Below are 17868 nucleotides of genomic sequence, written 5' to 3' on the forward strand. Positions count from 1 at the left end.
TAGGACATTTTTAGGACATCATAAGAATGTCATCTGCTCTGTTGAGCACTTATTAAACAACAGTGTTTAGTGTCTGCGGTCTGTTGCCGTCCTGATGGTGTATAATCCGCCCATCTCATCACAGGCAGACAGATTAGTGCGCATGGGAGTTTTCCGACTGGATCTAGTTTATTTGGCAATGTAAAAAGCAGATAGAGATTATATGAAGCCAGACAGTACACACGAACTGGTCCTGAATGCGCGCGCGGGCGCGCACACACACACTGGTGCACGTGTTAATCCTGTCTTCTCCATCACTGGTCTTCAGTTCGGATGGGCTGAGATGACTCTCTGGAGTGAGAGGTTTAAATCAGCATGTAAGGCTGTAGTGGGGATGTTAAGAGACACCCGATGCCCCCAACTACTCTGTAAAGAGCCTAATTACCTCACACCTTCATTTGTTAGGGTTGAAAGTGTTAGTTTGTCTTCAAGTATAGGAATGTGATTTATCATGGGTACGTGGATTAATCTTAGAAATATAACTAAAGTAGTTTTGCGATGCGTATACAGAGGCTGTCAGCATTATTTTGTTCACCAAGTTAGTTTTTGTGTTATTGTTTTAAGCTTCAGTCGTTTTCTCTGTAAAGGGTTCCTGCAGTGATGAAAACCTTGAAATGTCAGGGTCTTTAAAACTGTGATTTTCAGGCCTGGAAAAAAAAGGCATAGATTTGGAAGGCATGGAAATATCTTTATTGAATAAAACAACATTCTCTAGTACTATAAATAGCTCTTTGTGAATGCATTCTCTGAAATCTTTTTCTAGTAATCACAAACAATTGGAGAAATCACAAAGAATATTTGGTGAAAAAAGTCTTTGAGTGCTGGTTATAACACTATGTAGTACATTGTTATACGTATATTATATTATTTAATGCTCCTGCACTAATTTATAGTCTCTGAATTCTAAAATTTATAATTTCACCTGGTGCAGTTACATTACATTACATTACAATGCAATTACATTGAATGTATTCTGCTTTCCAGTCTTTGGTAACCTAGTTATTAAGATGTGCTGCTTTCCTCTTCCCCAGCAGGACTAATATTATAATGCTCCATCATAATTTAGCGGTTTCTTATATGAGTGGAGTGACCCTAACATCAATGTCTGTTCACTTACACCAAGAAAGAGCTGGGGGTTTATGGGCAGTTTTCTTAATGGCATGAGAGAAGTGCTATTTTATATGACAACATATTATAATGTGGGACAGACTTATAAAAGGTCTGTTTTCCTGTAGCATGTCCTGTTGCCTTCAAAATAATATTGTGACAAAGCATTTGTGATCTTAGCATTGAGTTGCTGTTCCCTCACAAATTTGCCCCGCCTCCTATATCAGTCTCAGGTGGTTGCTGATGCTGAGTGAATCACCAGAATAATTAATTGAGTATTCAGTAGTTGTGCTATACACAAGCTTTTTATCTCTGGTGATATGAAAGAAGCTGGAATTCTCTGTAACTGCTGCATCGCTTCTGCTCGGATGCACTGCTGGAACGTACACTGCCACAGCCTGAACATACAGGGCCACTCATGTTGGCCAGTCTGACTCTGCTGTCCATGCTGATTTGTATGAGAGCTGGCGCTGCACATTTTATGTTAATTGTCTTGTGTGCCTGTGTGCAGTATTTCATGTTAAATGTGAGTTTGAGTGGGTGTGGTCTGTGGTCATTGTATTTGATCCTCTACTTGTGTGCTTTGATGGCATTCGATTTCCATGGCCTCCTTGCAATTTTTTGCAACTTTGCTGGGTTTTTTTTGTTGTTGTTTTTTTATTATTTCATATTCTAACTTCTAAAGTTCATTCTAAGGGACAGATCAACCACAAATAAAGTTGTCATAATTTATGCATCCCGCTATGTTGCTCAAACCCAATAGGTTTCTTTTTTTTCTTTTACCATTTTTGAAATAGAAATCTCTTTTGCTCACCAAGGCTGCATTTGTTTGATCAAAAATACAGTAAAACAGTAATGTAAAATATTACAATCAAATGCTGAATATATTTTAAAATGTAATTTATTCCTGTAATGGCAGCAGTTTATTTTTCAGCAACCGTTAGTCTTCAGTCTTGAGTGTCACATGATCCTTCAGAAATCATTCTAATATGCAGATTTGCTCAAGAAACATTTATTTTTATTATCAATGTTGAAAACTGTTTTATATTTTTTGTGGAAATCATGATACTTATTTTAGGATTATTTGATGATTAGAAGACCATAATTTGTTTACCATAGAATTTGTTTGTAACACTATAAATGTTTTTACTTTCACTTTTGATCAATTTAATGCATTCTGAAGTATTAATTTATTTTAAAAGAAATTAAAAGGGGCAATTTGTGATACACAAAACTAATAATTTAATAATGGCTGGTCAAATAATAGCTTGTCAAAGATAGGAATAACTCATTTGATATGAGCATCTAATTTTTTCTGGGATTTTTTTTTTTTTTTACAGTGTTCACCAGGGTAGGGTTGCACCAGCCGTTTGTAATTTCTTACTTAAATTGGAATGTAAAGTTCACACCAGAGGCTACTAGCTAGTTTGTAACTAACATAATATGACAATTAGCCTCAATATTCCAGTAGCAGCCTTCAAATACGTGAGCTGAAGTTGTGTTGTGAATTTCAGTTTATTCTTCATTCTAACTTTTGTCTAGCATAACAAACGGTAAAATTTTTTTTAATATGATACTACTTAACCGTGATCATAATAGGTGTTTTTTACTTGTAACACAAATAACATTCAGAAACTGTATTTGAAATGAATAAGCATCAGTAAATAAATACTAATACAAACAAAAAGATACAGAGTGATGTACAGAGCGCCGTGCTGTTTAGGACGGGTTCATGTTGATGATGAGCCCCTAACAAAATGGTAATCCATTCACATAATGTTCTCTCTCTTAAAATGTAAGCAAGTGTGAATGTCAGCATTATCATACATGTTATTGCTTATGCTTATTGATGCAGTTCAGTCAGTCTGTTGGAAACATGTAGTTACGCTTCAGCTAAGTTTAATTACTAAGCTGTAACTTCGTGCCCATTTACGTCAAGACTAGGCTAAGTTGTAACTTACGCACAGCTGGTGCAACCGGCCCCTCTAGTGTACCCTCAACAGTTAAAAACATGTAAATCCTGATGTCGTCTACAGAGGCATTTAAGAATGCCTTTCTTGTAAAAGAAAATAAGACTCTTCTGTGAAAAGCATCCCATGAAAATGATTTAAAATAAACAATACAATTGATAATTATAAAATACAATATATACAGTTTCTTAATGTTTGGAACTGTTATTTCAGGCATTTATTAAAAGAAACGTTGTCATGGTCAAAGCCTAGACATTTTGTGTATCTAAAACCACAGATTGTTCTTTATAGAGGACAAAAATGAATGATCAGGACTCAGGAGTGAACCAGGAGGATACCTTAAAAGTAGTCCATATAACTTGTTTTCAAAAGCCATGTAATAGCTTTTTGCGAGAAACAGACTAAAATGTAATTAGTAATTTGTGGTATAGTTGTGTTAACAATTTTTTTTATAGTTACAATTAATTGCTTTTGTTGATGTACAGTGTAAAATTATTTGATTACATAATGAGAAGTTCTCTTACAATCTGCTGTGCCTCTCAACGGAAACTTTCTTAGATATCTGTTAAATGTTTTAAGCTTTGAGGATTGTACACCGTGTGGCTGCCCAGATTAGCTTCAAAGTATTAAGTCAGTTGTTTCAAATGAGGACATTTTTGTACCAGGTTGTGGTCTAAAGTACCAAGCCGCAGGTGTGTCTTTGAGCTCGAAACCTTGTATTCTCTCAGGAAACAATTCCAGCCACACTTAGAATGGATCACAGAATTTCGCTTCAGTGCCCAGCAATCTTCTAAGAGTGAGAGAAATCCCATTAGTATTCAAGGACCCACTTTTTCTAGCTGTCACACCTCAAGAGCTTTGGGGAGAATCGGCTCTTTCACAAGTGAGAGAGCAGGGAGAGAGATGAAGGGGTGATTATTAAATACTCTTTCTTTCATTCTTTTTCTTTTCTTCTCCTTCGATGCCTTTCTGCTGGTCTAAATGTAAAGAATTAGAAAGATAGGATGGCTGGACTCTATACGCCTCATGTGATGCTGCCCTTTGTTCAGCCCAACAATATGGCTTCTCATTTATTAGACACCTGCGGTATTTGCATTTAAATTTTAAAATATGTATTTTTACTTAATCCAAGTGAGTTCATTTATTTGAATTTTTAATTCATTTGACAAACACAGTGCGCCCGAAAAATATTTGAATGTCGTTACAAATATTTTAAAATATCAAATCAAATCACATTTATTTAAAAAAAAAAGCACAAACACTTTTTTAAGCAAAATGTTTAATGAAAGTAAGTTTATGTTTTCAATTGTGAAATAATTGTTGTAAAAAAACTTTTGTGAGTTTGTGAATTATGTATTATTTTGTATATTATTATTTTACCTTGGGATCAGTTATTTAAAAGTAAAAAAAAAAATTCTGACTTGCCACTTGATATTTTGCAGTCGTGTGTGTCTAAGTGTACTTGGGGCCACTGTTACTTTTTTTCTTTAGAGGTTTTGTAAAGTTGCCTTGTATTTTTTTTATTCAATCAGCAGAAAATGTGTTTCCCGTCCCCCAAAATACTAGGTCACTCTTAAAAAAAGTCTATGGCTTTTATGTCCAAGGTTCCTTGCAGAGAGATATGGACAATTAAGGACTTCCTTATTTGGCTGGGCTGGAATGCTTTGGCGGCATTGAGGTAAAATCAGCTTTGCAGAAACTTCCTGCAAGCTCTTAGGAGGGGGTTTGATTTGCTTATGCACAAAATGCAACTAAACTGAGAAATGAAAAGAAAAAAGAAATGCAGCTTGCACAGTTAACTTTTCACAAATAATTGATATATATTTATTTTGATATTTATAAAACAAATTCTATTTTGCAGCTCAGTAGAGTGCCTTATATTGTTCATGATGACCCTTTGAATGAACATGATTTAACAGTGTTATGATGCTCTGTGGGAGATGCCACAACCTGCTAGCTTGGATTCTCTGTGGACAGTTTTGATTCTATAGTTTGGACATTTCAGAATATGATCTTGCTCTGCTATGGTCAGCAGTTCACACCTTTAAGTTAGATGACAAACCTAGAATTCATTTCATGATTACACCTCCTCCCTTCTGAAAAAGAAGTGTGCTTAATTGTATTAAAGTGCCCCTATTGTATTTTTTTTTTTTTTACCTTTTATGTAGTGTGTACTAGGGCTGCAAAGTTTTGGTAGCACTTGATTGCAATTATAATAACTGGGTTATAACAAGATATTACCCTGAACCTACCCCTAAACCTAACCTTAACCCATGTTATCTTATATTACCAGAACGTTCTTGGGTAAGTACATTGTAAGTACACATACTGTAAAATAAAGTGTAACCAAAGTTTCAAAGATCAAAAAGCATGACAAATGTAGTTATTGTCTCCTAAAAGAAAGAACCGTTCCGAACTGCCTAAAACAAGTCGTCAGTAATTCCAGTCTTACTTCCTGCACAAACAGTGTTGCCAGATTGGAAATGTCCAATCATCGTACCAGAAGCTCAAAATTATCGTATTTGGAACAAAATTATCGTACACGCCTTTTTTTAATAGGTAAATGAACTAAATTAATAACTATTGATTTTTACAACGTAAAGAATCAATACTGAACTAACTTAAGCTGGACAATCACACTATTTTAGCAGCTGTACAGCCAATGTTCCCTCTATCTCTGTAAAGCTATACTTTGACACAATCTGCATTGTAAAAAGAGCTGTATAAATAAATAAAGGTGACATGACAAATCAAACGTACAGAATACAGCTATTTATCTATAGACCAACAACTTTTTGGCATGAACTGCAAATTACCACAATACATAAATAATTAGGCGTACCTTAGTGAGAAACAACTGACCTAAGCGCCGCGGCAACAAGGTTAACTTGAGCTCGTGAGAGAGAGTCATTCTCCATGATGATTGGCCGAGAAGACGTAACATGATATGAGATGGAAGACCAAAGTGCCTAACAAAGTTCACATTCTCCTTACAATCACGACGTAGTGGATCCACCTGGGATCCACACAGCTAGATCAATGAACCGATTATAACGACCATCATTTTTGTGGAAAATAGCATAATAGGGGCACTTTATACTTTTAAGAAAGTATATTTGTAAAACAAAAAAACAACAACAAAAAAAAAAATGTTTGCAGATAATATAATATTCATGAAATTTAGTGTTGCAACTTCATTACAATTGTGTAATTACCTACAAGTTTTAATATAAATGACATTAAAGTATATTTTGTTTTATAATAAATGCTTGTCAGTATATTCAACAGTGTAGCTAATTGTATTTAATATAAATGTTTAATTTAATTGCAAATAACATGCTTATTTAGCATGCATCTTTTACAAATGACATAAGTTTTAAAGCCTTTGAGGGTTTTTGTGTGTGTGTGTGTGTGTGTGTGTGTGTGTGTGTGTGTGTGTGTGTGTGTGTGTGTGTGTGTGTGTGTGTGTGTGTGTGTGTGTGTGTGTGTGTGTGTGTGTGTGTGTGTGTGTGTGTGTGTGTGTGTACGTACACAACTGAAATTTCATTTTTAGGATGCTTTCTTAACAAAGCTAGCTTTGTTACCATTGAACAATTTCTTCTTTTTTGGTGGATGTTACTATTATTTTATTTTTTAAAATTTTATTTACAATTCTTTTTTTTTATTTTAAATACTATTCATTTTTAGCTTAGTTTAGTGGAATGATACAATGTTAAATCACTGTTCGACTGAATAGTTGTATCACTGTCCTCTATAAAGGGCATTCAGTTCAGACCACCCCTGTATTGATTAGTGATACCCTGATTACAGTGATCCTGATGCTTTACAACCAATGGCAGTGTTCTGGTCTTACAGTATGTATAATTACAGGTGATTTCCCTAAGTTTAAGTCTGTGGCTGCTGTGCGGTGGGCCTTGGGACATGCCACAGTGTTTTCCACACATGTCTTTAAAGTCCTGGACTCAGAAGGGGCACAATTGTGAGGCAGGGCGGTCTGATAGCTGGCTCACAGTGTGTGTCTGTAATGCAGTGTGCCGCTCTGCCCGACTATGGTGCTTTCTGGGCGTCTCTGAGACAGACTGTCTAGCTTACAGAGAGCTGACCCAATTTTTACAGGGGAAAGGCTCAATATCCCATTTAGTGCTTCCCCCCACCCCCACCCAAGTAAGCAAGGGGAAGAGAGAGAGTGTGGGTTAGCCGAATGGCTTGTTATTGTAAATCCATATTGAATTGGCACTTTTGACACATGGAGTTGATGCCTTTAAAGCTGATTGGTTGCTTTTCAGATGTTCTGTGTGTCTGTTGTACAATGAAAAAACATGAATGTTTACTTTTGTGCTGTAATATTTGAAAGGCATTCTTTATACCAGCTCGATTAGACCCTCACTGTCTCTGGCCTCATTCTGTCCATCTCTGTCCACATACACAGAATGAGAATGAAGTATGTAGGTTAAAGAGACAGAAGTATTTGTTTATGTATATGGGTTGATGAGAGGATCAGATATGTGATAAGGGGCTTTCACACCGAATAGTTCTAGGAACTTAGTTATAGGATAGTTATAGGATATCCACTAGGATAGTTCCCCAAGAACTAATTTCTCCCCCGAGCCATGTTCCTGGTTGCATTCGCACTGGGAATAGAAACTCTGGAGGAGCCGACAGCGCAGCATTTACAAAAGCTAAAAACCAGTGGATGGAGCATGCCGTGATCGTTGCCGTGTTTGTTTTCGATAACGGAGATGGAATGTAAACTCATCATTTACGCTGACTGAAAGAGCAAAATGTGAGGGTAAATGCAGGTAAATGCTGTTTTCATTGTTTTTCATGTTCGTGAAGTAAATATGCTTACACAGCTTTTTAAAAATGCCGGGTACCGGTGTTTGACGTGTGTTTGACCAATCAACGTACACTTACATCACTAGTATAGGATATAGGATAGTTCCTATAGTGCTGGTTTAGACCCTACTCTGAAGTAGGAGCTAATTTAGTTCCCTCAAAAGGCATTCCTAGAACTAAAATCGTTCCTAGTTCTTGTGGTGCGAACACTGCAAAATCCAGGCACGAAAAGGTTCCTCTGGTGCAAAAACACCTATAGAGGGAAATAGAAACTGAACTTCCATTTTTGTGGTAGCTCTGTATGCTTCTATGGCATTGCTGTTGAAGAATAATTAGTTGGTGAAGTGGATTTACTTATTGTCGAGTTAACCAAAGTTATCATGAGCATTGTGTTTGAAGCAGATGTCATAACAAATGTCAGAAGACCGGGAAGATTTTAAAACGAGTGGTTCATTCATAAATCTGTAAGATCTTACCTTCATGCTGTGGAAATACAAACTGGAAGACAGAACACTATGACTGCAGTGCTGAAAAGGGGCGGGGCTACATAAGGGCTGTATTTTCAGTAACATTTAACGTGTTCTACAATGTTATACACCACCGTTCTAAAGTTTGAAGTTGGTAAGATTTTTGAGAAAAGTCTCTTATGCTCACCTAGGCTGCCTTTATTTGATCACAAATACATTCAAATAAGAATTTTGTGAAATATTACAATTTACTCTAACAGTTTTCCATTTTAATATATTTTAAAATTTTATTTTACTGTGATGGCAAAGCTAAATTTTCAGCTGCATTACTCCAGTCTTTAGTGGCTACATTTACATGCAACCAAATTGTCCATTAGTAATTGGATTGATGGCTCACTCGGACTGAAAAGCCTTCATGTAAACACCTTAATCGATCTGACTGAGCTCGATCCGAAAGAAATTTCGATCGGACAAGAAGGTGGGTTTATTCCTTTTCTAATCCGATTGAGAGGACATGTAAACACTTGATCTGACTGAAAAACTAAAACTGGCAAGAACTGTGCGCATGTACAATGAACAGCTATCTCTTCCACTCTCATAACTCCCACAACTGAGGTGCTCTTGAGCAAGGCACCTAATCCCCAATCGCTCCCCGGGCACCGCAGCAAAAATGGCTGCCTACTGCTCCGGGTGTGTGTTCACACTGTGTGTTCAATACTCACTGCTGTTTGTGCACTTGGATTATGTAAAATGCAGAGCACAAATTCCGAGTATGGGATACCATACTTGGCTACACGTCACATCACTTTTTCAAAAAAAAAAGGAGTGGGTGGATTTTTACAATTACAGGCTGGTTGTTGACACACATCTGTGTTCAAACACCTTATAAAAGTGAATTTTGGATAAGAGGTCTCCTTTATAAATGAAACTAAATCATTAATTCCAATCAAATGAAAAGCCATCTTTGCATTGCAGTGGGACAAGCTGCATCTAAATGTATTTACTGTATTATACACTGTTTAATGCTGCTCAGAGGTGGCATAAATGCAGTTACAATAGCATAAATAATATTATGAGATGTTGTCAAAGTGTGCCTATATTCTCGTTATCACTCTTGCTCTCGGTTACCGAAGTGATCGTGACTCACTGTTCTATTGCTACTGGATTCCTCTTGACATGTAAGCTGTGTCCTAATACTCTTCTCCCTAAAGAAGGTCATGATGTTTGTCTGTCCTAATGAAAGCTTGAATCCCATTGCACGTTCATACAGACAGTATTCGAGACGCTACTGTAAGCTGCTGTTTGAACGGGACATTTCCAGACACACACCTGTATGTAAATGCGGTTGTCATTTCCAGTAACTGACAGTGTGAACATAGCCATAGTCTTAAAGTGTAGCAGCCCATCGTCAGCCTAACCACAAACTCTTCACCACAATGGTAGCAAAACTGCAGCATATCAGAAACCCCTACAAGTCCCAACATAACAGAATATTAAACTCTAGCACATCTCTCCCTTTATTAATCTTGTGCAAAAAACACAAAAAATAACATTTAATTTCAACATTTATTTTCTTTAAATAGTCAGATGCAAAGTATGCTGGAAACTAGAAATCTGCTGCAAGTTCAACTAAATCTAGATTTTGGGTTCACATAACGTTTTTCTATTAAGTATCAGTTTAATCAGTTTGTTCAATTTAATGCATTTTAGCAGAATAAAAGTATTAACTTCTTTAAAAAAAAAAGGTTAGTGTATATCAGAAAGTAAGTGACAATAAATTGAAGCAGTATTATTGGCCAGAAGTTTGATAGTTTTGTCACGGATTCAGTTACAACTCTCAACTCCAGTTACAACTCTCAACTCCACCCACTCATTCCTAGTCTCCTGAGTATTAACCAGTTACACCATAGACTGTAAAAAAATTCCAATATTCCGTTGTAGAAAAGTGAAGCTGCCAATGTCCCAATATGGCGCTGACATCTTGTGCTGATTTGGGACCCGAGTCTGCTCAGTAGTGAACTCAGATACCGATTCTGCGCAATGGTGAGCATGTAGTGGAGTGAGCGCGCTATCAAGGCCCCGCCCACACTCCCGCAGAATAGTTTAGTACAGTTTTCTGCAAAACAACTCATTATATCGGTGTGAAATACACATTTATGGAAAAGTAGAAGTTAAAGTTAAAGCTACAATCTACTCCTGACAACCAGACTACTTCACTCAGAGAAGCTGTCAATCACAACCATCAATCATGACGTCACCCCCCCCGTTTTTATAGCATCAAATAACTAATTAAGGCCACATCCACACGAAGCCAGAGCTTTCCCTGTCTGATCTTTTTTTTTTCCTTGTCTCAAGAAATATCTGCATACACACGAAACCACAGTATGTGGTGCTGTATTTCTGCCACAGAGATACACTAAAAACAGAGAAGAAGACTTGGAGCATGCGCATAAACCTTGCACGCTGTATACAAACTTTAGTAAAGCTTAGAAATAAAGCTTCACTTTAGTAAAGCTAATAGGCTCAGTAGCTTCTGTGGCATGAACACAAGCATGTATTCCGCTATTATTGTTGTTGTTGCTGTTACGTGACATAGCGGTGTCTGACTAGGGTCGAGACATGAGGGGATGACATCATCGTTTCACTAAATATATACGGATTGGCTGTGTAGCGAAACTTAACTCAAAGGGGAAATATTAATAATTATTCATAACTCATTATGATTATTAATTATGATTAATTATGAATATGCAAATCCGTTAATCAGATTAACGGGACGTAGCTACATTAAAATTAACATTACAATCAGTTAACCTGTTCGTCCAGTGAACGCTCAGTGTTGATTGTTTATTAATTCTAAGAATTGTCAATTTCCAAGTTATGGAAAAATAATATTTCTTATTGTACTGTACTACTCACGTAGTCCGGATCTATCACTTAAGAGGCAATTCATTAGCAGACGGAGTCAGAACCAAACGTGTATTATGCACAATCTTTATTAACTAACTCACAAACACATAACTAAACTAACAAACACATAACATAACATACATAAAGGGTCACACACACACACACACACACACACACACACACACACACACACACGCAAGTCAGAATGAGTAATGATAGTGTTGAACCGGAAGAGATGCTGTTACTAGAGCTACATGAAATGTCAAAGGCAATCTGGAAAGGACTCATCAGTTTCTTTTAGCAATAGCAAAGGTAAAGTCTTTACAAATCAATACTAAATCGCTGTTTAGTATTAAAATGTACGATACTTGCAAGATGCCTTTAGGCTGAAGAGCGTCGGATCTGCAGGTTGAGGATAACTCTTGAAGTTATCATCTGAAGTTGTTGCCAGTCTGTTGGGTGATGAGCACATGGCTGGGTGTTGTAGGCCAGGGGCCTACCAGCCTTGCGGCCGGGCCTAGAGAGGCCAGCCGCAAGGAGATTTGTTCGGTCCAGAAGCAAGGAAGAAGAAGAGAGGGAGTGGCACTGTTCGCTGGTTTTTAACCTCTGGTCAAAGTCACACCTCTCAGTTGTTGACCGGACCAATGAAGATGTTGTAATTCTGGGTGGCAACACCCCTCCTGTCAGGGCTTTTACAACCCAGAAAGATTAACAAGCTGAGTTCTTGAATCAGAACTATTAAATATTCTTTTAATACTGATGTGTTGCACAGGTATGGATGTACCGCATACACAAGCATTTAAATCTTCCCGCTACGAACGTATAGACACTAAACATGGCATGATTGAAGTTACCGTGCAGGTCATAACATTTAACAATCATCAAACATGTAAATACAATGAGTACAATACAACATCAGTAATAATGGATACCATTTCCTGAGAAGGAATCATTTATAGCACAGTCTGTCTATACATTAATGCCATAGAGTCCGTGTTCTGTGTGGAAAATGCAGGGAAGATGCAGATTTTCTGTGTCTCTACTCTGTTCTCCATGCGGCAACCACATTCCTCAGCGCAATAAACTTGTAACTGAAAACTTCCCGGGGGATGGGGACAGACTCCAGAGTGAGCTTAAAACTATTGGTTAACTAACCAATAATTGTGTCTGATTTGCCTCAGTCATTACAGCTGTACACACGAAAACACAAGGGTGTGTTTTCAGATTTATCTACTCAAAAAAATAGCGGTTTCAGGCTCCCAAAATGCCGGATCTGTCTGGACGAAACTCTGATAAGATACAAAATCTTTACAGATACATCTACATCTCTGTGTGGATGGGCTCTAAAACTTATTTTAAAAAAGAAACACTTGAACTTACATCAGCGTGATAAAAACTACATAAAATAACAGAAACCATTTTTGGAAAAAAATTATGTGAATTGTAATTTAATTGTTTGAAATGCAGCCACAACTCTTTCAATTGGGCTGAGCTAAAATTGCATATAATATCTCTGCTATCTGGACGGGCTCTGCAGTAGGCTAGATAGATTTGGAAAGCTAATGGCCTTGTTACAAGTTCCCTGACCAACACAGCACATTTTAAAGAGGTATTCGGCCAAATTGCCAATCTGCTGTCTGTTCACAATCAACTCTATAACCTGTGCCAAGGACGCTCCTCAGTGACCTAATATGCTCTTCAGTTAGGTAAGCAGTTGGAATGAGACCGCACTGATCACCACTTTTCGTCAGGGCCTTAATCCATCCCTTTGACAGCAGATGGCAATCTACGATAACTTAATTCATTTAGAAAACGTCATCCAATCTGCCATCAGGATCTTTCAGCGCCTCACTGCCTGTCAGCTCGAGTCACCTTCACTGCATCCTTCACCTGTCTCCCCACCAGTCACCCTTCCAGCACCTACTAACTCATTGCATACTGACTCTTTCCACCTGTCACATGCGAAGCATCAAAGGAGGATCTTAAATCGACTCTGCTTGTATTGTGGTCTTCTACCTGAATGTCCAGTGTGACCACCACGCTCAGTGGTGAGTACCATTCAGTTACCACCTATGATTGCAAATCTGACGATTACAGTGGTCACTTCTCATCACTCTGTTTCAGCTCAGGCCCTCGATGACTCAGGATCCACGGGCAACTTCATCTCCTGGGAACTCCTATGCAAGCTCCACATTAGGAAGAAACCCTGCTCGCAGGTCCTGAGTATCCACTCCATTCTGGGAACACCGCTGGGCCATGGAGTAATTACACACTACACCCCCACTGTGACGCTCCACATCGTTTGCCTACACTGGGAAAAGATGTCATTCATGATGCAAAAAAGGACGGAGAGCTTGCGGCCCTGCATCAACTATCACACTCTTAATTCACAAACCATTAAGTACCGCTATCCCCTTCCTCTGGTTCCTGCAGCCCTGGAGCAGCTTCGAGGTGCTCGCATCTTTATCAAGCTGGACCTGCGTAGTGCCTACAACCTCATACGGATATGTTAGGGTGATGAATGAAAGACCACCTTTGTAACACCATCGGTCCACTATGAATATCAGTGTAACACAGTTCGTATATACGGGAAGAAGGAGGCGGGAACCGGCGAATATTCAACAAAACTTTAATACCAAAATAAACAAAGAACAAAACGAAATTAATGCCGGCAGACGTCCGTGAGGGTGACACAAACATAATAAAACATAAAATAATATCCAGACCTGGTCCTCTCTCGCCGTTCGCCGTTCGCCGTTCGCCGTTCACCGTTCGCTGTTCACCGTTCACTGCTCCTCCGTGAGAGACTCAAGGCCGGTGCGCCTCCCAGGTGTAGCTCGTTAACTCTCGCGCCGTTCCCTCACGGCTCTCGCCCGCCCTGCTCGCCACATACCCCCATCGCCCCTCGCAGGCCGGGGGGTACTCCCGAGACTGCGCTCTACTCCCCCCGGGGCCTGTCTCGGCGGCCGCAGCACCTGGGGGTAAGGACAGACGAGACGAGAGAAAGGAGACGGAAGCAAGGGGAGCGACAGGATGAGAGAGGGGAGAGAGGAAAAAGAAAGAAAAAAAAAATTCTGGGTCCGGTTCCCAGACACACTGCCGCTCGGTCCTCAGCCTGCCAAGAGGCTTTTCCTCGCAGTGCCATGCGATGGCACTGGACGCTCGGTGGACACCCGATCCTCGACCGCCTCCTGGCAGCCGGCGATGGCTCCTCCGGCTGAGGGCAGCCGGCAGCGAGTCCCCCGTCCCCTGCTCCTCCCCTTCATGGCGGACGGCAGCAGGCTTCGGCCCACGGTGGACGGCGGCGACTCCTCCACTCTCTCCTGGACGGCAGCCACCCCACCTCGTCCCAGGAGCACGGCATCCGGGTCTCCGTCCCACCTTTCTCAAGGCTCCAGTACCACCGCCTCGGGCAGCCTCTCGCGATCTTCACTCCCGCGCTGCCCGAACTCCACAGCACCGCGATCCCCCTCAGCAGCGAGGGCTCTCCGACAGCATGTCCCTCCTTCCTCCCGGTTTCGGCACCAATGTAACAGTTCGTATGTACGGGAAGTAGGTGGGAACCGGCGAATATTCAACAAAACTTTAATACCAAAATAAACAAAGAACAAAACGAAAGTAATGCCGGCAGACCCTCGCGGACGTCTGCCGGCCACACAAACATAATAAAACATAAAATAATATCCAGGCCTGGTCCTCTCTCGTCGTTCACTGTCGTCGCTCCTCCTTTTATGCTTCCGGAGCTCCTCCGTGAGAGACTCAAGACCGGTGCGCCTCCCAGGTGTAGCTCGTTAACTCTCGTGCCATTTCCTCGCGCCGTTCCCTCACGACTCTCGCCCGCCCTGCTTGCCACAATCAGGTTATGCTGTACAGTCTGGCCAACTCACCCTGTGTATTCCATGGGTTCATGAATGAGGTGTTCTGGGAGTTCCTCCTTTGCTTTGTCATTGTGTTCTTTGATGGCACCCTGATATACTTCTGGAACTTTACCAAACATCGGCACCATGTTATGCAGGTCCTCCAGAAGCTCCGGGTGAACCATCTGTATTTAAAATTAGAGAAATGCGAATTCCATTGAGACACCATTCACTTCCTGGGTTATGTCATCAACAAGCACTGCATCCAGATGGACTGAACCAGAGCTGGCCTCAACCATCCTCCGTTAAATAAATTCAATGCTTCCTGGGTTTTGCTAACTTCAGCAAGATCAGTTCTCCACTAACCTCCATGCTCAGAAACTGGCTCAGGTCTCTGTCCTGGGAACCAGCCAACCTTTAGTACTGCTTTAATGCTTTCCAACCTTTACAACGGAAAGGAGGCCTTTTGCACCACTCCTACTCTAGCTTATCCCAATCCAGATCTCCCCTGCCTCCACCACAGGGGTAGGAGTGGTACTTGCTCAGCGGCAGGGGAAACTTCCCATTCTCCATCCATGTGCCTTCTATTCAAAGAAACTATCCCTGGCGGAGCGTAACTATAACATTGGCAATCATGAGCTACTGGCTATCAAACTTTACCTGGAGGAGTAGCGGCATTGGCTGGGGGGAACTAAGCATCCATTCAAGATCATCACCAATCATAGGAATTTGCAATATCTTCATGAAGCTAAGAGGTTCAATCCTAGACAAGCGCACTGGGCACTCTTCTTCACTCGATTCAACTTTACTGTTACCTAAAGTCATGGATTCAGTTACATCCTCAGCACCAGACCTCTCAACTCCACCCACTCATTCCCAATCTCCTGAGTATTAACCAGTTATACCTGCAACACTCATCAGGATTGCCTAAATAAACCCTCCCACTGCTGCTTCATGTTGTCTGGTCTCATTATCCACTACGGGGCAATAACCTGCCCTACTTCTACCTGTGCTACTTACCTGTCGTCTGCCTGTCTTCAGTTAGTCATCTCCAGTCTGCCTCTTCATCTCGTCAGATCCAGCCAGCAAGAGAAAGAGACATTATTATTATTAAGTTGTTATTGATACTCAATTTCAGAGATTTACATGTGTGCTTTGTCTGGTCTCCCCAATTGCCTGTTAATAAACATCCATTGGCGGATACCTTTGTGTTCTCGTCTTCTGTTGCTGACAAGTTGCAAAAATGTGTTAACTGTCTACTCAGTGCTGGGCGGTAAACCGGTTCATCCGGTACACCGGTTTAAATTTTGTGACCAATATGTATATTTCAAATACCGCCATACCAGCTCATTGCTGAAACAGCTGCTGTATCTATTCAATGGCCATGAAGAGCGCTATGTAGAGTGCATTGAGAGCGGACCTCAATTAACTGCATATCCTTTTTACACTAATGGTAATAACTTTATAACACAACAATAAATAACTCGCAAAATGAACTCTCTTTAATACTGCAAATGCCATGTAGAGCCATATGATTTCCACGATGCAGAAAACACGGATGGAATCACGGAATCCAGTCACAAATGTACCTTACTGTATACAGTAATTTGGCAATTTTTGGATGAATAAATCAAAAGTAGGTCTGTACAATGAATCAGATATCGATATGGACTAGTGTCTGAATATTAAAGCTAAAAAAGACTGCTACTGAAATCTTAAGTCTGTATGTTCTGCCGTGTCTGTTTGAATGAGCGCTGCTGGTTTCATTTACTACTACACATACTGAAGCACACGTGACTCTTGCCATGATTTCAGCGTCTGCTGTCTCCCTATACATGGACACATGAACTTCATCTGCAGCTCTGCTCTTAGCATCACTTCATGAACATTTCACTGTTTAATTTAATAAAACTATCGACATTTGTCGTATCATATTCACAAAGAAAGTCAAAGTTCTTCACGACAACCTGTCAAAATAAAAGTTTGGTATAACTTGAAATAATAGAAATCTATTACTGTTGTACAGTAGAATGTACATCAATTATTAATGATAATAATAATAATAATAATACTCTTTATTAAAACAAGCACAAACTCAAAGGTCTTCATTACAACCTGGCAAAATAAAAGTTTGTTCTACCTTGAAATTATTACAGAAATTGCACAGTAAATACATACTTCTTATTATAATTATTATTAATAATTAAATAATTAAACTAAACTTTTAAACTAAGTTGTTATCTTTATGAACTGATATGATTACATTTTCTTATATATTTTTTAAATTTGTATTAGTCCTTCCAATGTTATATATTATATATTCCCTGTACTCCTGACAGTAATATAAGCCATAATAAATGTCCAGTTAAAAAAAAAAGCAATTGAAAAGTATTCGACATTAAGAAAATAAGATTACATTTTATATAACATTTTAGAATAATTATGAAGAGAATTCAGTAGACCGAGTGCTGGGCAGTTTGACCAAAAATCTGTATCACATTGTTTTTAAGATTCTGACGGATATGAAGGTTTTCTGAAATTAACAATGTCTTTGTAGCAAATCTCTAGTTTTGTCGTTTCAGATTTACTTGTGTTTTGTAATCCTTCTGTGATTTAAATATTATATTTGCCAGGTGTTTAAACACAATAACTTCCTAGTATACTGCAGAAAATGCTGCAAAT

At 39.4% G+C, this 17868-nt stretch overlaps 1 protein-coding gene across 1 annotated transcript in view; it reads left to right on the forward strand.

Annotated features, from left to right (window-relative positions):
* smarcd3b (SWI/SNF related, matrix associated, actin dependent regulator of chromatin, subfamily d, member 3b) overlaps positions 1–17868 on the forward strand; it is a 48762-nt gene that overhangs the window by 813 nt on the left and 30081 nt on the right. The window lies entirely within an intron of this gene.

The sequence above is a fragment of the Megalobrama amblycephala genome, linkage group LG3, assembly GCF_018812025.1.
Source record: "Megalobrama amblycephala isolate DHTTF-2021 linkage group LG3, ASM1881202v1, whole genome shotgun sequence".
NCBI lineage: Eukaryota > Metazoa > Chordata > Actinopteri > Cypriniformes > Xenocyprididae > Megalobrama > Megalobrama amblycephala.